The sequence below is a fragment of a genome, unplaced genomic scaffold, assembly GCF_019419815.1.
Source record: "Pyrus x bretschneideri cultivar Hongxiangsu unplaced genomic scaffold, Pyrus_bretschneideri_v1 Contig46, whole genome shotgun sequence".
Classification (NCBI taxonomy): domain Eukaryota; kingdom Viridiplantae; phylum Streptophyta; class Magnoliopsida; order Rosales; family Rosaceae; genus Pyrus; species Pyrus x bretschneideri.
Window position 1 is genome coordinate 1,721,579 of NW_025999783.1, and position 26,636 is coordinate 1,748,214.

Consider the following 26,636-nt stretch of genomic DNA (forward strand, 5'->3'; position numbering starts at 1 on the left):
AACTAGTTTCGACTACACACTCTTTGTCATCTATGCTCTGAATATTTGTATTCTATGGGTTATACCCACTATTGCGTACTCACTTTATTAGTTTAAATTAGTTTTAGTTTTGGTTTTAATTTATTCACATTTTTGCATCACTTACACTTTTGGTTACATCACCTTAGGGTGACGGCCAGCATGCCTTGACTCTGGTCGAGGTGTGTCAGTTTGGTATCAGAGCATAGGATTTTGGCAGTCCTGCATTTCTCATTTGTCTTATAGGTCCTAATAATTTTTGATCTTTTATGTCAGAATCATGCCATCTTGTAAAGAACCACGTGTCCCTTTTGAGACTAACTTCCTGGATTTTTAGCAACTAGGTGAGGTGATCGACAGCGCTATTCAGCCCACATTTCATCTTCCCCAAAGGACTACCTTAGAGACTATATCCCACTTGTAGATAAATAATTTCTTCGGTAATAAGGGGCCCGAGATATCCAAGATTTGGATCGACCATGTTCAGAAGACTTTTTGAGTTATGCAGCAATAAGGGAATCTTCCAGATGACAGATGAATCGAGACAGCAAATTGGTTCTTCCGTCTGGGAGTTGGATCATGGTGGGCTCAGGAGTCATGCCCATTGTCCGCTCAAGATGCCATGAATTGGAATGTGTTCAGATGCTTATTTGAGGTGAGATTCACACCTCCAGAGTATAAGGACCGGAAGAGGGAAGAATTCACAGAGCTAAAACAAGGTAAGATGTCAGCCACAGAGTACCATCAAAAGTTCACTGACTTATCCTGTTATTGTCCTGAGATAGCTAAGAATTCCAGGGAAATGCTCTGTTATTTTAAGAAGGGGACTCGTAAGAGGTTGCGTTCTTTGGTGACTTCTACTCCGTGCTCTACCTACCAAGAATTCTTTGATGTTCTGCTTCATGTTGAGGATTCTAAGAATGTTCCTGATAATGATGATGATGATGAACAGTAATGCCCAGAGGAATAATAACAAGAGGTAATCATCTTTTGGCCTTACGAAGACTTAGAATTTTAAGAGAAGTGGAAATAGTTCTGGATCGTCGAGCGATGGTTCAAGTTCCAATACACCGTGAAGGGGCTGCAATTCCACCGGCCATTCACGTTTTCAAAATCAGAGGAACCCTAACAACTCTAGTGCTCCGCTCTGTCACAGATGCAATAACCGTCATCACAGTGAGTGTAAGAGAAGAGTAGTGGATGTTATACATATGACCAGATAGGGCACGTGGCTAATCAGTGTCTGCAGAATCAGTAGAAACCTCAGCCTCCTACTCTACAACCTGCAGTTCCTCTCCAGCAAATTTTAGGTTCTAGTACATACTTGCAAATAGGATATGGTGGTGCTTACCACTACCAGGGTGACATAGCTCAATATCCAGGAGGAGCATATCAATACCCACCTGATCTCTACTACCAAAGCGGTTAGCCTCAGTACCAGGAGGGTTACATGCCGTATATGCTGTATCCTGATGGCGGAGCTCAGTGGTATGTTGGAGGGCAGTCCCAGAATCTTGATGTAGCTTCCAACAATGGCACATCGACCAGGCAGCCTAATCCAACAAATCAAAGTCAAGGTAACCAGGGATATGGCAGCCAAGGAAACAAAGGTCGAGGAGGCCGACAGTAGGCACAGGGTCGAGTCAATCACATCACCTTGCAAGATGCGTGGGGTAACCCCGACTTGATATGGGTACATTGAAAATATTTTTGGCCAAATTTTCTAGAATATTAATTGACTCGAGTGCTACCCATTCTGTTATTTCCTATACATTTGCTCAAAAAACTCAACCATATCCCTCAGTTATGAGTTGGAGTTTTCGATGCCTAGGGGTGAACTTTGTTATGTTAGTTGGGAGTATCAAGGATGTCCCGTCCTTATCGAGCATATCGTAATGCCAACCACTCTTGTTCCTTTGGATATCATTGACTTTGACGTTATCTTGGGCATGGATTGGTTAGATTACAATCGTGTCATGTTGAATTGCCATCAGAAAATTGTTACCTTCCATCAACCGGGCATGCCGATGGTAACTTTTATCAGCGAACGTAGCAGTCTAAAACACAGAATTATCTTTGCCCTGAGGGCTAAGCAAATGTTAAGGAAGGGTTGTCAAGGCTACTTAGCTTATGTAGTAATGATTGAGGAGACTCATGCTCATGTAGAAGACATTTGAGTAGTCAGACACTTTCCAGATATTTTTCCCGATGACTTACCTGATCTATCACCGGATCGTGAAGTGGAGTTCACTATCAACCTAATTCCAGGTACCGATCCTATTTCTCTAACTCCTTATCATATGGCTCCTGAAGAGTTAAGGGAATTAAAAACTCAATTGCAAGAACTTGTTGAAAAAGGGTTTATTCAGCCAAGTACTTCCCATTGACGAGCTCCAGTTTTGTTTGTAAGGAAGAAAGATGGAAATTTGAGACTATGTATTACAAATAGCTAAATCAGGTGACGATTAAAAACCGTTATCCGTTGCCTCTTATTGATGATCTTTTCAATCAGCTCCGTGGTGTTTACGTTTTCTCAAAAATCGATCTAAGGTATGGCTATTATCAATTGAAGATCATAAGTGATGACGTTCTGAAAACAGTATTCCAAACTTGATATGGTCATTATGAGTTTCTTGTGATGCCGTTCGGGTTAACTAATGCTCCTACAGCTTTTATGGACCTAATGAATCAGGTATTCCTTTTGTACCTTGATAGGTTCGTAATTGTCTTCATCGATGATATTCTGGTGTATTCTAAGAGCGAGGCTAACCATGCTAGACATCTACGTCTGGTTTTGAAGAAGCTAAGGGAGAATCAATTGTACGCTAAGTTCAGTAAGTGGAAAATTACGGTTGAATCAGGTGTCTTTTTTAGGACACGTGACATCAGTTCAAGGTGTTCTTGTGGATCCGAATAAAGTGGCAGCGGTGGAAAATTAGGAGTAATCTTAGAATATCACTGAAGTTCAGAGTTTTCTTGGTCTTGTGGGCTACTATTGACGTTTTGTGAAAGACTTTTCAACCATAGCCCTGCCTTTCACAAGGTTGACCAGGAAAGTAGTTAATTTTGAATTGAGTGATGATTATGAATGGAGTTTCCAACAGTTGAAGTATTATCTCACTCATGCGCCTGTTTTGGCACTTCCCGATGACAATGGGAATTTCGAGATCTACAGTGATGCCTTTCTAAATGGTCTAGGCTGCGTGTTGATGTAGCATGGAAAAGTGAATGCGTATGCTTCGCGACAGTCAAAGCCCCATAAGATGAATTATCTTACTCATGATCTTGAATCGGCAGCAATCATTTTCACTTTGAAAATGTGGCGACACTATCTTTATAAGGAAACATGCAGAATCTTCACTGACCATAAGAGCCTTAAGTATATCTTTACTTAGAAAGAACTTAATCTTCGGCATCGCAGATGGATGAAGTTGATCAGTGATTATGATTGCACTATCGAGTATCACCATGGTCGTGTGAATACTGTAGCAAATGTTCTCAGTAGGAAATATCATAGCTGACTTAATGCTCTTTATGCATGTCGTATTCCTCTTCTAACCGACCTAAGATCCACTGGAGAGGTTTTGGGAACGGATCAGCAAGGAGCTCTACTTTACAACTTTTAGGTTAGGCCAATTTTGTTGGATCGTGTTCTAGAAGCTCAGAAGAATGACTCCGAATCCCAGGAGTTAAAGCAAGCAGTATTAAATGGTAATAGGGGAGATCTAAGGATTCGAAGGCCTGATGGTATACTCATGCAAGGCGAGTGGATGTATGTACCTAAGGTGGAAGAACTGAAGAAAGAAATACTAAATGATGCGCATATTTCAGCTTATGCGATGCATCTTGGGAGTATTAAACTGTACCATACTATCTGACTTTTCTACTACTGGCCAGGAATGAAGAGAAAAATTGATGAGTACATGAGTCATTGTTCAATCTGTCAGCAGGTCAAGGTGGAAAGAAAGAAACCATTTGGGTTACTACAACCACTTCCGATACCCCAGTGGAAATGGCAAGATATCACAATGGATTTCGTGTACAAGCTGCCTCGTACACGTAATGGCTATGACAGTATCTGGGTGATTGTAGATCGACTTACCAAGTCAGCGCATTTCCTACTTGTTCGTGAGATTACTCGCTAGGTCGGTTGGCCGAACTTTTCATCTCTGAAATCATCAAGTATCATGGTGTTCTAGTTAGTATCATTTCTGACCGAGATCCCATAATTACTTTAAAATTTTGGGTAGCATTTCAAGAAGCTCTGGGATCGAAATTACTCTACAACATTGCCTATCATCCTTAAATTGATGGGCAATCAAAGAGAACTATTTTGACATTGGAGGACATGCTAAATTCTTTAGTCCTACAGTTTAGAGATGCATGGAACAAGCGTTTACCTTTGATAGAATTCGCCTACAATAATAGCTTTCACTCTAGCATTGGTATGTCACCATTTGAGGTACTGTATAGGAAATCATGTCGTACACCGTTGTGTTGGTCCGAGGTAGGTGAAAGAGTTTTGCTTGGTCCTAAGATCATGGATGAGTTGACACAAAATATTTAGGTGACTAAGGCTAACCTAAAAGCAGTGCAAGATCGACAAAAGAGTATAGTCGACAGACATTCGACCGATAGAGTATATAAGGTTAGAGATTAGGTATTCTTAAAGCTGTCGCCGTGGAAAGGCATTGTACGATTCAGGAAGAAAGAGAAGCTAAGCCCTTATTACACAGGATCGTATCAAATTGTTGAGCGAGTTGGGGAAGTTGCTTACCAACTTGATCTACCTCCAGAGTTATCAAAGGTGCATAATGTGGTCCACGTATCAATGCTACGAAGATGTGTCTTTGATCCGTCACGTGTAATTCCTCTTCAACTGTTAGAGATTAATCCAGATTTAACTTATGATGAGGTTCTAGTGACGATTCTTGACTGGAAAGACAAAGTTCTTAGGAACAAAACCATTCGTATGGTGAAAGTTTTGTGGAGAAACCATTCAGTTTAGGAAGTTACTTGGAAGATAGAAGAGTGCATGCGAGATCTTTATCCACGTCTGTTCTTTAATTATGATCTTTAGTAATGTTGAAATTTCGGGGATGGAATTTTCTTAAGGAGGGTAGGTCGTGACGACCCGTCCCTAATTTTCCATGTAATTTTATCCCCGATTATGTAATTTAACATTTGTGCCCTTATTGGTAAAGTGACGTGGATGTGGTTTTTCAACTTTAAATTATTTTTCTCTTTATCATAATTAAATAGTAGTTCTTGTTACAAACGTTTGGGCCCAAGTTAGGCTTGAATCAGACTTGTAACGAAAACGTTACATTACATAAAAGTGTGTTAACAACGGTTAAATTTGTACACGTGTGTACTAATATTCTAGTGTTGGAAACATTGGTTTCGATAGGGTACATTAGATTTCGTCTGACTTCATTTGTGCAAAATCCTATCATTTTTCTTCTTTAAAATTGGATCTGTGACTTGTTGTTCACCCACCAATCAAATCCATCCCTCACATCTCTCTACCAATCAGACTAACCCTCTCTCTTCCTTATTCCACCAGTCAGAAAACATCATCTCACTCTCTCTTATCTTCTCTTTCTCTCTCTATGCCGAGACTCTCTTTTCTCTGCAACACCAAGGATTATCATTAAAAACCTCACAGATCGAGCATAAAACCACCATCATCATGATCATCTCATCCTCACAAACCCATCCGTACCAACCGATGGTGGAATGATCGAGTTTTGACTTGTCAACTCAGAAGGTCCGACTCAGTGGGTTTTGCTCCGATGAGTTTCAGGCCGAGTTACAAGATTTTAGGACGTAGGGAAGCTTCTACACAAGTCCCTAGGGTCCCTAGACTAAGTTCGGAGTCAAGTTGGCATCAAAACAAGCGAGTTCGAGGAGTTGAAGTTTTGGTCAAACCTTTCGAGTATTTTTCAAGCCATTTCCCATCCATTTTTGGACTTTTGGAAGGTAAAATCTTGTTCTCCTCAGAATGGGCTTCATTTTCATATAAAGATCATTGAAAATGGTTGAGAAATGAGCAAGTTATGTGATTTTGAAATTTTTCCCCGAAATCAGCGAACTAGACGGTGGCGGATAGCAAGGCTCACTAGAGAAGACAAACAATATTCCATCAAAGTTGACGGAATATTCTAATGGCGTCAGGTAACACCGTTACCATTTAACAGAATATTCCGTCAATTCTGACGGAATATTCCTAACGTCTATCAATTTCTGTCAGTCACTGGCCTGTGCGTGGAGGCATGTGTGGCCATGGGCTAGCAGGCGTGTGAGGGCGTGTCCGGCCACCGGCCGGCGAGTGCTTGACACGTACGGGTCCTTGACTTCGTGTAGATCATTTTCGTATATTCAAACTTTCCATTTGAGCAAAGTATGGGAGATTTACCTAGCCTATTTGAATATGTCCTATTTAATTTATTAGTTTAGTTATTTCACATATAGGTGAAAATTATCCCGAGGATGTATGAGGTCCAGCAAGATTAGGAGGCTACAATCTGACCACGTATCAGTGAGTGAGCATTTGTTTTCGTGTGTGTGTGTGTGTGTGTATAAACTTTATAGTTTCCAGAAATGCTTTTAATTGAATTATGCATATCATGCCATTATTGTTTTTAGATTGATATTACGCCTACTATGCCATGATTAAATATGTTATAAGAAATATTATATTGTTGTGAAATGCCAAAATAATCCTACAGGATGCGCAAGTACATTTATTATGTTGACTAGAATTATTGAATGGTTATGGCAAGTTTATATTTATACATGTAGTCTGGTCATCATTGCTGCACCCCGGTGTTAGTGCTTGCCCGGGGCCAAGGCTAGTCTTTCACATGTATGTTCGCCTCTGCACCGCACACTTGCCTTGGATCCAAGTAGGTGCCAGTCCTATTGTACAGGTTGCATTAGGCAACTTCGACTCGTGTGTGACCACAATTATTGCTAGTCTTCACGTGATTGTAGTACTAGAGTGTACTTATATTTTACACCCCAGCCATGTTCATGTCAGAAACTATCTGCATGAATCATGCGCTAGCGTAGATTGATGAGCAACCTGTTTTCATTATGCTATTGTTGAAATATTGTAGTTTGGCGTAGTCTGGCATTATTGTTTAATTATAGTTGTTTTCATACTTATACGTACTATGATTTTATGGAAACTATACATGTTTTACAGCGAGGGGTTAGTATGTTCTAAAAAATAAATGTGTTTTATAAATTTTTGTTTTTGCCCACTCAACCTTTTGTTTTTCGCCCCTTCCTAGATAACAGAATTACTTTGTGGCATACGAAGATTAGCCGGCGATTCTGACATATCTCTATTTAAGTGTAGGAACTTATCCCGTTGTGTACTAAGTACTTAACTAGTTTTGACTGCACACTCTTTGTCATCTATGCTCTGAATATTTGTATTCTATGGGTTCTACCCACTACTGCTCACTCACTTTATTAGTTTAAATTAGTTCTAGTTTTGGTTTTAATTTATTCACATTTTTGCATCACTTACACATTTGGTTACGTCATCTTAGGGTGACGGTCATCAAGCCTCAACTCTGGTTGGGATGTGTCATTTTGACCCTACATTATTGTCTTTAACAATTATTATATCACATTAAATATCATACCCTTTTTAGTCATTGAACATAATCAAAGCAATTTATATAAAAGTTTACCAAACATTCACAAACTGCTTTTTTATTATTATTAAAAGCATTTTTACAAAAAAAAAAATTTAGCAAACACTAAACAACTTTATTTTACAGTTGATTATTCCCACAGCATAGTAGAATCAATTTAAAATAAAAACACAATAGAGATATGTCACGAGAAATCTTTACATTATAATGCAATGTAAAGTGAACCTCACGAGAAATCTTCAAGTATCTTGTTTGAGGAATTCTAATAGACTGCATATATTTTAGACTTTTTCTTTCCGAAGGTACGATATTTCATCGGTTAAAAAATACAATGCAAGAAGATTGGGTATTTAAAACCTTGTCAAGGGTTAATCCAATTAAAAATAAAAGAACACTAAGTCGTACTGCCAAATTTAATTATAATCAATCGATGGTAGTGGTGAAGTCAGGATTTGTTGAGGGGAGGGACGAAATTCAAAAGAGTGCAAGGTTCAATCGAAGCGGTTGCTTTCACATTGGAGAGTGCAAAGTTTTGAGTCAATATTCATAGTAGAAAATAGTCTCTCCACCAAAATGGTTGTAAGCAATAATATCAAAGCCAATGTAAGCATAAAGTACAACAAATTTAGTTTCTAAAAAGTAATACAAAAAAAAGTGAAAACAAAATAATTATCAAACAATTTTTTGTTTTTAATATAATAATAGCTACGTTTCTGGTTTATAATTAATACGAGTTTTCCGACAAGGGGAGGGGCGGTCGCCACTCCTCACCATCACGTAGCTTCGCCATTGATCGATGGTTGACGACACCTGCTTTTTAGTTGGCAATATTTTAAATTATTAAATATTATCTCAAGTATTCTTAATGTGTGTGTGTGTGTGTGTATTACCAAACAACAATTCAACAATAATCCCAATGGTGCTGTGCACTTAACCTAATTCATCGAGGACTTTCCAATCAAACCATCATCATTATGCTGATATTCTTTGCAAGTGGTTATTTATCACAGTAGTGAAAAGATGTTGAGACTTGCATGACAGCGTAAGTTCAAAATCCATCAATGACTAATCTAACATTTAACCTAACAAAATATATTGTTTGACAAAAAAAAAAAAAAAAAAATCGATATTCTTTTTCGTTAATGGTTGTTAGCATAATTGGTGCCGGGAATAATGCTTTTATTATCAACATAAAATATGCCAACTAACTGTGTGTTCATGTTTGTCAAATTAAGATATTTTGTTAGGTTCTGCCAACTAACTAGCGATGAAGTAATCAAGTATAAGTGCCAACTAATTGGACAGGGTTCTGATAATTGCTCAAAAGTGCATGTCTAATGTGCTTTGATTATACCCATTATATTTCTTTAGTAATTTATCAAATTTGTGTTTTATCATGTATAACTAGTCAAATAGGTTTTATATCTAATTTGTTTTAATTTTTTACTGACGTTATATTAATGTTAATATGCAAAACTGTGAGAATGCTACAAGGCAATTAAAGGGTGAGGCACAAGGCAATAAATTGGTGATTAACTCTATGTCGGTTACAAAAAAGAAACGAAGAAAGGAGAAGGCAAAGAAAAAGAAAAAGAAACGGCCAGCCATTACCATTTCAATATGGCATTAAAGCTTTTCAATGACCATTATTCAGAGGGTTATGGGGATTGGCATTAACATATCAATAATGGGTTGATCAATGACCATTATTCGAGAAGAATATGGAGGTTGGCTGCTGCAGCAGCTCATATAATCTCCATTTGACTGTTTCCAAGGGCCCAGCTCTTTCATAATTTTAGACTTTTCCTTTTCTATTTAGTTTATGGAGAACTAATCTCCCTAGCTAAAGCTAGGGGGAAAACCTGTATTAAGAGTATGTAGTTTTATTATTTTGATTCTATTTCGGAGTTTTAATGTCAATTTTACATTGTGGATTTACAATGGATTCTTATTTATTCTATTTTCGGATTGATGAATGTTGGTTATGATTCATAAGTTTAATCATGTTTTTCTTATAGTTTTGTTTCACAATCATGCTTTTAGTGAATTGAATAAACTAGTAGATTGATACGATTTCGACGGAGTAATTTTTTAATGTTTTGTTGTCATAGGTACAAATTATATTTGGGATTACTTCTATAAGATTGGGCGTTTTGTTTTGAATATCTACAATGAAAATCACTTTTCATGAAGTTTTATATGAGGAAAACTAAATTGCTATATTTTCCAGTTGAGATCACTTGTTGGTATCTTAGTTGAGTTATAAAAAGGAATCGAAATAGTGAAATTGCATAGTTGTATGTGGGTGGAACCCTGATGCTTTAGTGTTTTTAATTGTTGAACTTTTCTTCTATAAGTTACATCTAATTCGATATTATTCTTTGTTTCAGTCTTGATAATTCTGCATTCTTTTTCAACACTCTTTGAGGAATACAACACTCGGACTTCGAGTTTATAGTACTACGCAACACCTGCACTTGGGTTTAGCAAGCAAATTTTTGGCGCCGTTGCCAGGAAGCGATTTGGCGAGGAGCGCATAATTTTTCCCCACCCGGTACACTCTTTCCATTTATTTCTATTTTTTGTTGTTGTTGTTTGTGTTGGTTTTAGCTTATTTTTAGTTTTATTTGTATTTTTTTTTTTTTACCTTTTTTCTTTCTTAAATTTTCATGCGATATCGTGATCACAAAGACAGATTTGCTAAGCATCCAGAAACTAAAATTGAAACTTTGTTTGGAGATTTTTTTATAGTGATAGTGAGTCTGTCAACATGGCTGACCGTGCAGTTCTTGAGCTTTTTAAGCAAGTAATCCTTTGTTAGATGCTATTAAACAAGTTCCCGCTTATGCTAAATTTTTGAAAAAATTGTGTACTTATAAAAGAAAGCATAATGTGGAAAAAAAAAAAAAAAAAACTGCGTTTTTAGCTGCACATGTGAGTGCGGTATTGCAAAATAAAATTCCACCAAAATATAAAGACCCAAGAAGTCCTAATTTTGCTTGTGTCTTTGGAAATAATTTTATTGATCGTGCTTTGCTTGACTTAGGCGTTAGTGTGAACTTACTACCTTATTCAATGTATTTGCAACTAGGTCGTGGTGAATTAAAGCCGACACAAGTAAAATTGCAGTTGGCTGATCGTTCCATTAAAACTCCTAGAGGGGTTATTGAGGATGTATTAGTCCAAGTAGACAAGTTTTACTATCCTGTTGATTTTATTGTTTTGGATACTGCACCTATTCTAGACTCTGAAAATCACATTCCTGTAATTTTAGGGCGTCCTTTCTTAGCTACATGTGATGCTAACATAAGTTGCAGGAGTGGGATAATGAAACTTTGTTTTGGAAATATGACAATGGAGGTTAACATTTTTAATGTTTTCAGGCAACCACATGGAGATGATGAATGCGAGGTTGTAAATTTCATTTCCACTGCAATGCATGGACAGTTTGAGAGGAGTCGAATTGAGGATGATTTAGAACCTTTTCTTTTGAATCATGATGCACAAAATGATACTAAAATAACTGAAATTGCTGTTGTCCTTGATTCTTGTCAAGTACAAGAAGTGAATAGATGGAGACCTAATTTTGAGGAGCTTCCACCACCATCAAAAGTCATACCATCTAGTGTGGAGGAGCCCAAATTAGAGCTCAAGCCATTACCGACAGGTCTTAAGCATGCATTTTTAGGGCCAGATGGCACTTTCACTGTGGTAATTTCTTCCGAACTCAACTCTTCGCAAGAAGGTAAGTTAATTAAGGTTTTGACTGCCCATAAATCTGCCATTGGATGGACTCTTGCTGATATAAAAGGAATTAGTCCTCTTGTATGCACACACAAAATATTTTTGGAAGATGCTGCTAAACCATCTCGGCACCCACAGCGTAGGTTGAAACCTAACATGAAAAATGTTGTCAAAACAGAGGTTTTAAAATTGTGGGCTGCGGGGTATCATTTACCCAATTTCTAACAATCAGTGGGTGAGTCCTACTCAAGTTGTTCCGAAAAAGTCTGGTCTAACTGTAGTTAAAAATGATACAAATGAATTGGTTCCTACTGGTCATTTCTAGTCCACGTATGTATATTGACTATATAAAACTTAATCTTGTGACTCGAAAGGATCACTTTCCTTTGCCTTCTATAGACCAGATTTTAGAGCGGGTGGGTGGGCCTGCATTTTATTGCTTTTTGGATGGTTATTCAGGTTATTGTCAAATTGAAATTGCATTAACGATCAAGATAAAAGTACATTTACATGTCCATTTGGTACTTTTGCTTTTTGTAGAATGCCATTTGGATTGTGTAATGCTCCCGCTACATTTCAAGGATGCATGCTTAGTATTTTTAGTGATATGGTGGAGCAATTTTTTGAAGTTTTTATGGATGATATATTTATGTTTGGTGATTCTTTTGATGATTGTTTGAATACCTTGGAAAAAGTTTTAACTCGTTGTCAAGAAAATAACCTTGTTTTAAATTGAAAAAATGTCATTTTATGGTTTCATCTAGAATTGTTCTTGGCCACACTATTTCGTCTCGTGGAATTGAGGTTGATAGAGCTAAAATTGAATTGATTGCTAAATTACCTATTCCGAAGACCATCAAAGATGTTGGATTCTTTTTAGGTCATGCTAGCTTTTGTAGGCGATTTATGAAGAATTTTAGTTCGATATCTAGACCTTGTATAATCTCTTATTAAAAGATTCTGCTTTTGAATGGACTGATGCATGTCAGATTGCTTTTGATAAATTAATTGGCATGTTAACTTCTGCACCTATCATGCAACTACCTGATTGGACTTTGCCTTTTGAAATCATGTGCGATGCAAGTGATTACGCAATTGGGGCTGTGCTGGGGCAACGAAAGGATAAGAAACTGTATGTCATTTACTATGCAAGTAGAACTTTGAATAGTGCTCAAGTGAAGTATTCAACAACTGAAAAAGAACTTCTTGTTGTAGTATTTACTTTGGACAAATTTCGGGCTTTATCTTGTTGGTTCTCTTATTATTATTTATACTGACCATGCAGCCCTCAAATACCTTCTTACTAAGAAGGATGCAAAAGCTCGTTTGATCCATGGATTCTCTTACTCCAAGAATTTGACATCACCATCAAAGACAAAAAAGGGGTAAAAAATATTGTGACGGATCATTTGTCCAGATTTGTTTTTGATGATTCTTCTGAACCAACACCCATTAATGATTCTTTTCCTGATGAGCAATTATTTTCTCTTTCGGAATTACCTTGGTTTGCTAACATAGTTAATTTTCTTGAAACAGGTGAAATTCCGATTCATTGGAGTGCGTAGGATAGAAAGAAGTTTGAGGTACGTAATTTCTTTTGGGATGATCTGTATCTATTTAAATATTGCTCTTATCAAATAATTAGGCGATGTGTGCCTGATCATGAAATCAATGCCATAATTTCTTTTGTCACAATGAGGCATGTGGTGGTCATTTTTCTATTAAAAAGACTGCTGCGAAAATTTTGCAATGTGGATTTTATTGCCCTACTCTTTTCAAAGATACTAATGTTTTTTGTCGAACTTGTGATCGTTGTCAAAAGCTGGGTGCCATAACTCGTAGAAATATGATGCCTATGAATCCAATTTTAGTCATTGAGCCGTTTGATTGATGGGATATTGATTTTATGGGTCATTTTCTTGTTTCTTTCGGATATCTATATATTTTAGTAGGTGTTGACTATGTTTCAAAATGGGTCGAGGCCATTCCATGTCGGAAAAATGATCACACAACTGTTTTGTGTTTTTTAAAAGAAAATATCTTTTCTTGATTTGGAACACCTAGAGCTATTATCAGTGATGGAGGTAAACATTTTTGTAATAAACCATTTGAAGCCTTGATGAAAAAATATGGTATTACTTACAAAGTGGCTACCCCTTATCACCCCCAAACAAGTGGCCAAGATGAGCTTACCAATCGGGAGATCAAACAAATTTTAGAAAAAACGGTTAGACCAAATCGTAAAGATTGGTCTATCCGACTAACCAATGCGTTATGAGCTTATCGTACAACTTTTAAAACCCCGCTTTGTATGTCTCCCTATAGACTAGTTTATGGGAAACCTTGTCACTTGCCTGTGGAACTGGAACACAAAGCCTACTAGGCTATTAAGATGTTCAATTTTAACTTGGATGCTGCCGGTTTGAATGGAAAACTTCAATTGAATGAATTGGCAGAAATTAGGAATGAGGCCTATGAAAGTTCTAAAATTTACAAGGAACGAATGAAAGTTTTCCATGATAGAAATATTTTGAGAAAAACTTTTGAGCCTTTGCAGAAAGTACTCTTGTAAAATTTGAGATTGCATTTGTTTCTTGGTAAACTTCGTTCTAGATGGACAGGTCCTTATGTGGTGAAAAGAGTTTTTCCTTTTGGAGCTGTGGAGGTCGAAGATACAACGAATAATGTATTTAAAGTTAATGGTCAGCGGCTTAAGCCCTTTTTGGAAAGTATTGCCTTGCAGGATGAGCATGGACGGATCCACATAGGGACGCTGGAGGTCCCGGGACTCTCTGGAAGCCTAAAGAAACATTTGTGATCGATCTTCGGGACCCTCCAACAATTTGGGCAGGTGCAACGGAGAGGCTTGTTGCCTCCATGGATGTGCATGCAACAATTAATGCTTATAAAGAAGAAGAAGATGTTTCTAATTTTTGTTTTAATCCTCCAAATCGTCGCAACCTCCCAACTTTAAACTCAAATTACCCCATCCCCTAACACCATTTGCCGTTCCACAACCTCTAGCTGCCTAATTTTATTTCTTCCAAAGTTTTTTTAATCCTAGACTCTAGCAATTGTAATATATATGTTACATTAACAAATTTCATCTTTGAAAAGTCATTAATTGATATATTATGTTGCTGAGGAGAATTTGTTGGTCTTATTACCTTTGAGATTAATTTTGATTATTATTATTTTTTTTAAAGTAGGACAACTAATGGTAAGCCACGGTTATCCACCCCTTCTAGGGGCCTAGAAGACTCACAAAGACATTTCAACTTTCTCATGGCCACAGTCAAGCAGACTCACTAGATTGGAGCCTCGAACCCGGGACCTCCCTGTTTTTTGTATTTTAAGAGCCAAAATCCGCGCTTGATGTGGTTGATTAATTTTGATTATTCAATGAACCAAATTCAATAAAAAATAGTGCTATGAAACCAAACTAGTCTAATATTTTTTTTTTTTTTGAACTTTTATCTTGGGACCTCTCGATTTTGAAATCCTAGATCCACCACTGAGGATGAGACCGTTGGTTTGGAGGATCCTGTTTATCAGAACCGATTTCTTTACTCTAGCCCATATTTTCTTTTATTTTTCAGTTTTGTTTGTTTTGTTTCTTTTTTTTCAGTTTATCAATGTGTCGCCGACAAGTTGCTGGAAGAATTTTGAAGCCTTCTTAGACCTTCAGGTGTATTCTTTCCTGAATCTCTCTCAATTTAAATTGCGTGTGTTTCTTGCTTATTGTTCATATGAATATTAACATTGAGGACAATGTCAGTTTTAAGTTGGGGGGAGTAGAAGTATATTTTACTTGCTTTTGGCGACATGTTGAGTTGTTTTTCATTTTATTTTTATTTTATGTAATTTTCGTCCCTTTTATTTAAATAAAAAAAAAAAAAGTTTTTGCTTTTCTTCTGAACCGTACATTATGTTCCTTGTATAGCGTAATCACTAGAAATAGACATTCATGATAAGAACAGGGACTTATTCAACCTGGGCTGTCATCCATTCCAATGTTTAGGAGCAATGATATCATGCTACAACATTAGCCTCTTTAATGTCGTTCATGATTTGGGCATGAAGTTGGGAACTTGAACTACCAAGTCATACAGCTCCTAGTCGAGAATTTTTCTGTGTGAACAGTCCTATACAGCAGCTGCAGACAAAAAGTCGGATCATATGAGAATTTTTTTGTCGGGCGCACTTTTTTAGAGATCGAGAGCGCCTTGTGCTGCATCGAGATGCCCATATGAAAGAATTTTTCATGTTTTTCCCCAACCTATTAAGAAAAGATTTTGAATTCTATACTTTGTGTACACGTCAATATCGCTTTCACTTTCTAATTTCTTTCATTATTCTTTTTTTCTGTTCATTTAGTTTAAAAACTAACAAAAACAAAATTAGGTAAACATTACTAGGAAGCTTCTTCATATTTCTCCTATATATGTCCATTGTTTAGGAGCTATCAACACGATGATTTGGAGATAAAAGTTGAGAAAAACATTAGCCAGTTTAATATGCGGACATACTGTATAACAAGTCTTTCACGACAATTTTTTGAGATAAAAGCTGAGAACATTAAAAATCAAATTAGTTCACGTTTTCTTCAAAAGGGACAAAATTCGTATCTTATCACATTTGCTATTCTTTTTTAAGATTAGCTGAATATTTATAAAAAGAATAAAAGAGCGTACATATAGTAGGTCTGTCAAACATAATCAAAAGATTATACACGTCAAAAGAAACACTATAACATCAAAATTACAAACTCATTAGGAATACGATACAATTTTTTTCCTATGGAGAACCCACATCTAACCAACATAAAAAAAATAACGCTCACAAGAACTAAATCTTAAATGCTGTAAAACTACCGTAGACACATAATGAGAAAATGACCACACCACCCTTTGATGATCATCAGCAAAGAAGCATTGTTATGAATCATCATCAACAAACGTCAAGTTTTCTTCTTATAGTCCTTTGTTAGGCACATAAACCACGTAAAACTCAAAAACCTCTACATCAACTATGAGTAACAAATGCCGCTCAAAGGTTGAATTTGAACTATACACTATAGACTCGACAAATATTCTCGTCGACAAAGCGGGAGAGCAACCACAACCATAAAAACTCTTCTTGTCAAAGTGAACGAGCAACCAAAAGGATTTGCTGCCAAACCGGAAGCAAAACGAGCTGATGATTCTTTCTCTATTTTTCTCTCTTTGGTTAGGGTTATTTCCCTTCAGTTGATGTATTTAATTCGCACTCGGTGCCTGTGTAATTGTACCCCTCATTCTCTCATTTCTCAAATGTGTATTTAGCTCAAAAACATAATCAAAGAAAGGAACTTATATATATAATATTTACCCTTGCACACAAACTCTTTAAATTCCTCCTCCTCCTAATATGGCTTGTCTATGAACAACAAGGAATAATAAATCAATAAATAAGTCGGAAACATAAATGTTATTAACCCTTCCTCATTCATGTATAGTTTTGTTATGAAATTAGCAACCTAAATTTTTTAAGTCACTAACTACACGTTTTGAAACTTGTAAGTGCACAAGATCAAACACATAGTATTGAAAGCAAGTACGAGATCATTCTCATGAGGATTGCACTAATATGTATCAAGATTATGATTATCTTTTTCACCTAAGCAAGTGATATACACGATGATACAAGACAATTTAGATGCTTAACACTTGTCAACCTAAAGGCATGGTATCTACTCCTTAAGTTATTGATTTCCTTAAACAATTAATGAATTACACATGGGTGTCTACCTAACTCTTTTCATTCTCGAAGTATTTAGCATGGTATGTACTAAGTTGCACTCCGAAAAAGCATAAAACAATGGAAATCGATAAACACATGAATCCTAGGACATGGTATCTATTCCGGTTGTTTGTGATACTAATTCCATGAACCGTAACTAGTTCTCTTGTTACTTGTCATACGTACAAAACTTGATCATCCAAACTTACCTATATAACAAACTCAATTACAAAGCTATTCTATGGCGATCAATCATAAAATAACTCAATAAGATTGGAATTAACCATTAAAGCATTAACAAATTGTCTCGTAACAAAAGTGTATCAAAAATACTTAAGAAAACATGATTAGGACTTCAACCAATTCCAACTAAGGAATTTAATTACTCATAATAAAAAGACATACAAAGCATAAAATAAAAAGGAGAAGAAGAAACTCTTCAATGACGTATTGTGAAACGTGCTCTAATTCTTCCTCTTTTTCCTTTTCTGCCGTGGATGCCTCCTCCTCTTTGGTGGCTGCTGCTGCCTCTCTTTAGGTTTTTTTTTTTTTTTTTTTTTTTTCCTTCTAATTTTGTTTTTGCACTCTGCCCTGCCGCGGCGTTGATCAGGGATAAAACCCCTTTTTCATTTGTAACAGCCCGCTTGAATACTCTTCTTTTCTTCATTCCTAAGAGCTTTGAAGTCTCATTATGTTCCCATTATATCAAAAATCCTTGTTTATTTGTTTCCAGACTTTTTGGCTTCTTCCAATAAATATGAATTTTAACCCTCCTTTAATCTGACACGTTGATATACATTTGTAGAAAACTTTGTATTCACACGTAGCCCGACTTTCATGTACTAAAACTATCATAACTCCCTTCAGAAAAATGATATTCACGAACCGTAAAATTCTACAGAAAATAGACATCCGTAGCTTTCCAAGCATATGTGGCACATCTCCTGGTTCATCCCGAGTTGGTACAGTTTAATCCACGAACGACTGATCTGCAGAGGCTGTGCTGATGACATGGAATTGCAAAATCTTTTTTAGTCTCAAAACTTTCTTTTTAACTCCTTTTCCACTCTTTACTTTTTACAACCTACAAAACATAAATAGAATGTAGAACCAATATAAAAGAGTAAAAAAAGGTGTAAACAAGGAGAATTATTATGTATATAATAACGAATTTACGAGCATAACAAGTTTTCCTTTGTAACTGTAATTTGTTAAGCTATAAAAACCAGAAAAAGAAACAAGAACAATACCTTTTTAAATGCCCCCTTAGTATTTGCTCTAAAGCATGAAGACTAATACTAGATCCAAATAAAGATACGATCCTTCTTCGGTGACAAGAAAAGCCAAATAAGGAGCCGGGAAGGCTTTGGGAGATGCTACGTTTGCTTACATATGAATAGGTATGACAATTTCTTGTATTACCCATTTTTTTGATATGAAATGACATGAAAATAATAGGTTTCGGGTTTAACACGTTAACGGGTCAAGTCGTTATCGGGCCACCTCTTGAAAAATCATTAACGAATCGGGTCGCATCGGGTCATCCGTTGAGATAACGGATATGCCACGTCAACAGCACGAACACGACCCGTTTGCCAGGTCTAGATATTAGGCATGTCAATTTCTTGTATGACCCATTCGCCAAACACGAAACCACACGACCCATTAACGAGCGGAGTTGTTATCAGGTCACCTGTTAAGATTGCGTTAAAATAACGGGGTTGACACGATATAATCAGTTAAAATAACTAGTATGGCACAAACACGACCTGTATGCTAGGTTTACATAAGATGCAAGTTTATATAAATCTTAATGCACTACCCCCTGCCTTCCCTAGTAATTTTCACGCTAGTAATTTGGCCTATGTATAAGATTCATATAGACCATGAATTTAATTTATTGTAAAATTTTAATTCATGTTGCATTCCTATTGGATTATGATTATGTAAATCCTAGTGTATCTAGGAGTATCTTGTACATTCTTGTTGACCCTAAAAACAACCAAGCCTACATGGCGCGCAGGCCGAGTAACTAATGAGCTAACTACGTCCTTCGGTTAATGCGGGGCATGCCAACTCGTCGGTCGAGCTCGACCGAGGAGTAAAATTTGTTGATGTTACGTTGAACGCGCTACTGACTTCTTGATCTTGCAACTGCGACCGAGGAAGGAACATGTCTCGACCTTCAGGTTCTCGAGCCTGAAGACAAGGCTACTAGTTCTGCGAAGTTCACGAATTGTTTGCGCCGGGTTTGGTCACGGTGATTATATTCGTAAGAATATAAGCACGTCGAACCGACTTCAAATTATACGGACACAGGTACTCAAAAGAGATGTAGTCTTGATGGTAAATGTAGTTTCGTCAAAATGCCGAACTCTGAAACTCACTTGTGAGTATCCAATCATAAAATCACTTGGCGTTCAATGTGCCGAATGTATTAACTTGTAACACCTTACTTCGTTGAGAAGGCTAATAAGATGACCTCTGCCAATAAGGATTCGAAAACCCTTCTCGACCGAGACTTAGATAGTTAATCAGTCAGCCTCGACACATTACTGTTTATCCAAATTGAAGATGCTCCTCAGTCGGCTGATTTTACGGCAACAGTGTTGTTTATCCAAACTGAAGATGTTCGCCGGTTGCCTTCACAATGCTGTTTATCCAAACTGAAGATGTGTTGGCGGAAAAAGAAAATAAAAAAAAAAATCTCAAGATGTTTGAGAGGTTTGTGCAGGGTAGTTGTGTGTTGAATTAGAGAGGACTTCTCATCCTGGTACGTCCTGTATTTATAGAGCTTGTATGTTTGATGACCACATTGTATTATTGTATTCCGAGAAGTACAAAAGCTGCCAATAATATTCCCAAGAATATCTTCAAATATCCCCATGGATTACTATTCAAACTTGGTTGAAATCACGCTATTTAGGCTTAGTTTGTGGCCACGTGCATGCAATCGCATCTTCAAATTAGTCTTTTGATTTGATAATGTCTGACAACATCCATCATCATCTCAAAAAGACCTAGCCTCCTTAGGCTTCTTAAATGTCATCATTATCCAAGATCTTTATCTTAGCATTACCTTATGCTTGGTGCATGCAACGAACTTGATATCAAACTTGGAAGATAAATCCAAGCTGCTCTAATCCGATGCACTGCTAACAACTTCAAATTAATTTGGACTGTTCCGCTTGCTTGGAGATATAATTTGCATCTTATCTGTCCCGCTTAAGAATATGTCAAGATAACTCATTAAAAGATAATTTTTATGGTAAAAACCATAATATTATCCTTTTAAAAAAATAGAATTATCCTCATTTTTTCCATCCAACGATTGGGAGCTATGCCCATTTCAACGGCCTCAATTGCACAGGCCGATGATGTAATTTTGGGCTCAAACAATTCCCTTTAGTAGTTTAATTCTTATTAGAGATGTAATTCTGGGTAAGGATTATACCTATCCTACTACTATAAATACAGGCATAAGGGGGTGATACAACACACACCTCAGAATTACATCTCTCTTCTCTCTTTGTTGCCGCCAGCCCTTCTCCCTCTCTGTCCTTTATACAGTTCAATCAAATAAGCCTACAACACGTTATCAGCACGCTCTTACCAAAAGCTAAGGAATTGAAGGATCGTAGAAGGAGGCTCTCTTCTACCAAATTCAAAGGCTTTCAATTGTTTTCTGCCAATCAGGTTCTTCTAAAATAAATTAAGATATTTGAAAAAACACCTTGAAGCATGAAAACATTCCTCATAATACATGAACACCCTATATATATTTTCCCTTCAATTATATATATATATATATATATATATATATCGTATATATTTTCATATATTTTTTCAATATATATATACTTCTTCATGCATTACGCATTTATGCTATATGGAATTTGTGAGTTAAAGCGTCAAAATTAATTTAGAAGCAATTAGGGTTTTCAACCCTAGAATTCGAAATAAAAAATAAAAAAAACTGGGAATATTTTTGGGGCACCACCGTGGCACCATCGTCGAACCACCGCACTGGCCTGCAACCCAGCCACGTGGGGAACAAGTGTCGTTTTGACACCTTGGACCATGCGCGCAACCCTTTTAGGCTTGCTGCCTTTCAAACTAAACCAGGCTTCCGCCTGGGTTGACTACCACACGGACCTGAAGCCCCCGGTCCAACCCGAGCCTACACATGCATGCCTGAAGCCAAGCTGGGTTTGTCCTTGATCGTACCTGAAGTCCCGACCCATGCCAGCACGGCCTGTTGTCGTTTGCAAGGCTTTTGCCATGCCTTGGTCCATACGCCGCAAGCCTTTGGTTTGCTGGGCTTATCCCTACAGCTCAATTGACTCAAAACCTAACTTCGACTGGGGTTTCCTCGCACCACTCGCAAGCCAATCTTGGGCTAGGCTTGCCTTGTGCACTAGTCTCAACCTATAACACTAACAGCTTATTGCTGGGCTCCCCAGTTACTGCCCATGGCCTGCAACCATGTATTGGGCTGCTTCTACAGCCACCCAAGCCCAATATGCCCTTTAGAGCTTTGCCCTACTCACAGCACCTAAGCCTAATGTTATTGGACTATGGTTTTTTGAATCCAATGCTAATTTTTGACATTTTAAATAATTTTAACCCGAATGTTATAATTATTTTTGCTTCTACAATCGACCCCGAATGATCCCAATTTATTGAATTAATTAAAGTGACCATTAGTCCATTAATCTGACAATTAATCCAAAATTACTGGCCTAAAGCTTTCTTTTTGGCAATTAACGATTCAATAAATTATTTCATTTCTTTGAACCGTTGACCATCTTTCGTAATCTTGAAGCACTCACACTTAGGTTCCTGAAGCAATCCACAAATCCACTACACTTTATTGTATATTGTATTCTATGTTCTTGCAAGAACCCCTATATATGAATTGAACATTCATAACTAAATCGAACCTATAGTTTCGAATTTAGTGCCTTTGAAACCCGAATTTTTCGTTCAAAACTTACCACATGAAACATATAGCTCTCATGCTTAAATTAAGCCTACATGTCTATAACCCGAATGTTCTACGACATATGTCTATGGCTTTCCATATGACTAACCACGTTTTGTTATGCACTCTGTTTAAGGACATATCGAACTTAAACAAACTCGATTTCACCGCTTTGGAAGTCTCTGGAAGAAACTACATGAAGCAGGTTCAAGACATGAAGTTTCACCTTATTGCAAAGAGTCTTAGAGTTACTATCGAAGAACCAATCGACGATGAACCCATCGGAGAAACTCAAAAAGCTACTGCTATGATCTTCATTCAAAGACACATCCATGATGCACTGTAGACCCAGTACCTCGCAGATGAAGATCCACGTACCTTCTGGCTTGTTCTGGCGAATCGCTTCGATCACCAGAAAGATATTTTCTTGCCTGAAGCAAGACAAGACTGGCAACATTTACGCTTCCAAGACTTTAAGTCTATGAATGAATACAACTTTGAAGTCTGTAGAATCTAATCACTACTTAAGTTATGTGAAGAAGACTTAACCGAACAAGATCTCCTGGATAAAGCTTATTCGACCTTCAATGCCACCAATATTGTCCTGCAGTAACAATATAGGGCACAAAAGTGCACCAAATTTTTGGATTTGATTTTTGTTCTTCTTCTCGCTGAAAAGCAAAACCAGCTTTTGATGAAGAATCATCAAGCTCGACCTACTAGCTCAAACGCCGCATTTGAAGCGTATGTGACCAATTATAGCAGCCACAACCAACGGAAACCTTGTCGTGGTCATGGAAAAGAGCGGCAAGGCCCACCATGAGCTTAAGGTCCACCGAACAGAAGCTCATCCAAGGGAGGAAACTTAACCCAAAAGCGCCAACCCCTTGCCCCTAAGGCACCAAACTTCAAGAACAAGGGGAAAGCTATCATTCAATTAGATTCCACTGAAATAGACATGTGTTATCACTATGGATCAAAAAATCATTAGTCAAGTGTATGTCGAGCTAACCCCAATGCTATTACCAAGTATCATTCCCATCGTGAGACTAACTTTGTGCATGTGGAACATCCCGAAGATGCTACTACAACTCTAGAGGTTTCAGATTTTAAGTAGGCATCTGCTCCTATGGAAGAACAAAGTTTTATTTTTCTAAGACATGTTAGGGTGTTTTTATACTCCTAGTGGCCGACCCACTAGGAGTGGCCAAACCCCCTCCTAAATTTCTTGGTTTATAGTTTAATTTTCGGACAATTTTTCTAAGTATTTGAAATTATTTGTTTGGTTTGGGTTTGTTTTGAACTATGGATATTATTTCTCGAATTGATTAATTGAATGAATGAAATTATATTTATGCATGTGACTGATTCAATTAATTTATTTCTAGGTATGACTAGTACGGAAGTTAGTTGTCTGGCCAATAGTGCAACTACGCACACCATAATGCGTGAGAAACACTATATTAATCACTTCATACCAAGAATGCACCTCTAACAACCCTCTCAGGCCTATCCAACCTAATAGAAGGATATAGAAATGCCCGTATAATGTTGTCTAATGGTACTGAATTAACCATTAAAGAGGCACTATATTCTCCACGTTCCAGAAAAACGTTGCTGAGTTTTAAAGATATTAGAGATAATTAATATCATGTTGAAACCACTGAAGAGAATGGTTCTAAATTTCTTTATATCACTTCTTACGAATATGGCCAGAAGCTTATTCACGAGAAGCTGGAACGTCTCCCGAGTAGGTTGCACATAACAACCATTCGAGCCCTTGAGAGACACCATGTGGTCGGCCCTATGGCTAGGTTCCAGGATACTCTCCTACTTTGGCATGATCGAATGGGACATCCTGGATGAGATATGATGCACTGTATCCTCAAAGCATCTTATGGGCATCACTTGAAATCTTATATCGGCCATCCACTTTGCAAAGCATGCTCCCTAGGGAAGTTGATGCATCGACTTGATGGTCATATGTCTGCTTATTGTCCACACACAATGTTGCATTTTCAAAACTCCTAGCACAAATTATTAAGCTTAGGGTTCACCACCCTGATTATCCAATCAAGTCAATTCAATTGGATAATGCTTGAGAGTTTACGTCACAAACTTTTGACAATTATTGCATGTCTGTTAAGATTGAAGTTGAACATCATGTACCCCATATTCACACCCAAAACAGCCTGGTAGAAGCTTTCATAAGGCACCTTCAAATGATAGCTTAGGCTTTGGTCATGCGAACCAATTTGCCGGTATCTACCTAGGGCCACGTAATATTGCACGCCACTGTGTTGGTTCACCTGAGGCCCACCGTTATCCTACCTCATTCACCGTTACAATTGGTTACTGAATACAAGCCTGACGTCTCACATTTACGTGTGTTTGGGTGTGCTGTCTATGTGTTAATAGCGCCGCCACTACGTACCAAAATGGGTCCTCAGAGAAAAATGGGAATTTATGTCGGTTATGATTTGCCATCCATTATACGTTACTTAGAGCCCTTGACAAAAGATCTTTTCACTGCACGTTTTGTGAATTGTCACTTCGATGAGACAGTCTTCCCATTGTTAGGGGGAAATAAAATCCCTAATGTTTGTTACGCCCCGATCCCGACATACGTCCAGGATCGACACGTAACATCACCAAATACCCGTATCTCTAACATACCCTGCCTCGGGGATATGAGGAAAGCACAACTCGAGATCTAACTGCGTAATAATTTTTCGTATACTTTATGACTGCATCTAACCTCCTTGTTAGACTGCTTACGTACCCTAAATAGGGATTAAGCCATTCGTAATTCGTCTTTCACTACACTCAAACAATCATCACATAAATCACTACGTCTCAACATAATACCACACAATAGGCATGCAACATCACGAGGAACATTCGACGAAGCGCAACATAATCTTTAGCTATATTAGTCAACGAATCTAATCATAACAACAACAATCACAACCAACATCGTTCCACAATCACATCAATCAATAACACATATCATACACCGAAATGCAGGGCTAAAGCGACACAGTTCGACTGAAGCCTACATCTCTGAAGCTAAAATAGAATCCAAGGAACCAACAAGTCAAATGATGCGATTTTGGACCACTCAACAAAATCCATCAACATCGGGTTTCGGACCACTCAATGGAACCAAAACACCAAGTGGGATTCCAAACCACTCAACGGAATCCAAACCAAGATACAATTCCGGACCACTCAATAGAATCTTATAATAGAAGGGATTCCGAGCCTCTCAACGGAATCCGAATGGATATGATTCCGAACCACTCAACGGAATCGCAGAGCACAATGCATATCGAACCACTCCTTGAAATCCATGCTGGATACGACTCCGAACCACTCAATAGAACCACGAATCATGAAGGATTCCAGACCACTCAATGAAAACCCAATTCCAGATCACTCAACACAATCGAGCAGAAGTCCAAGGAACATATCAAAAGCTCGAAGAAACAATACAAGAACCAAGTACTCAATTTAGAAGGCTAAACAAAATGAAACAAAGCGCAAGTACTAAGTTTAGAACGGATTAACGAAGCAAGATATGAAACGATATCAAAGCAACAAATCCCCATGACAATGGGTTAACGGTCCACTACTAGCCCTCACATTTCATCACATCATACCAATCATACAAATCAAACCATATTCCACAAACATTTTCAATGCACAAATCAAAACATACTTAATAAACAAATATAATATAATACGATGCCATTAGTACGCGAATCGAGTCACACGTAATCTAAGGAGACATGTCATCATGATAAGCCATCAAGCTTCATGAAATCTCAACTGCACTCTAAGATAACCGACACACTGGAAGAAATCGGGCTAGTTGACTAAAAAGCCAACCGTCAATCAAGATCGAGAGTAGCGTCCACAACCTTATAAATCTAAATCAAAAGATCCGCCGATCAGATTTCAGATCGTAACTTCTTGAAGTCCACATTATGCTTCTAGAACAATATACTAAAATTTCATTACGATCCAACAGTTGGATCTCCGCCGATCGCAAATTCAAGTGGTGGTCAACGTTTGATTTTTCAAATTTAGAAATTCAATTCAGGAAGATCCGCACTTCAGATTTTTGATCCGTCAGTTCCTAATGTTCTCAAATATTACATATTATTACTTATTAACGTTTGATGCTGATCCAACGATCGAATCATTAATTCATATAATAATCAAGTGACGGCCAACTAGGCGGTCAATTACGAAACTATGTTAAAACATTGGAATTTCACTAAACGGATGTCAAATATGGAATCAGGGCATCGAAATTAGCCTAGGATGGTCCGATGGATTCTCGGCCCAAGCGCTGCCGCCACGTGCCGCCGCACGCAATGGCCGACCACTCTGACTCACCAAAAAATTCAACTAACTCCAAACATTACCAAATT

The 26,636-nt window shown here is 37.5% G+C and overlaps 1 pseudogene; it reads left to right on the top strand.

The window, feature by feature from the left end:
* The first annotated feature begins 1,468 nt into the window (after positions 1 to 1,468).
* Positions 1,469 to 14,250, top strand: LOC125469833 (annotated as a pseudogene).
* Positions 14,251 to 26,636: the final 12,386 nt, after the last annotated feature.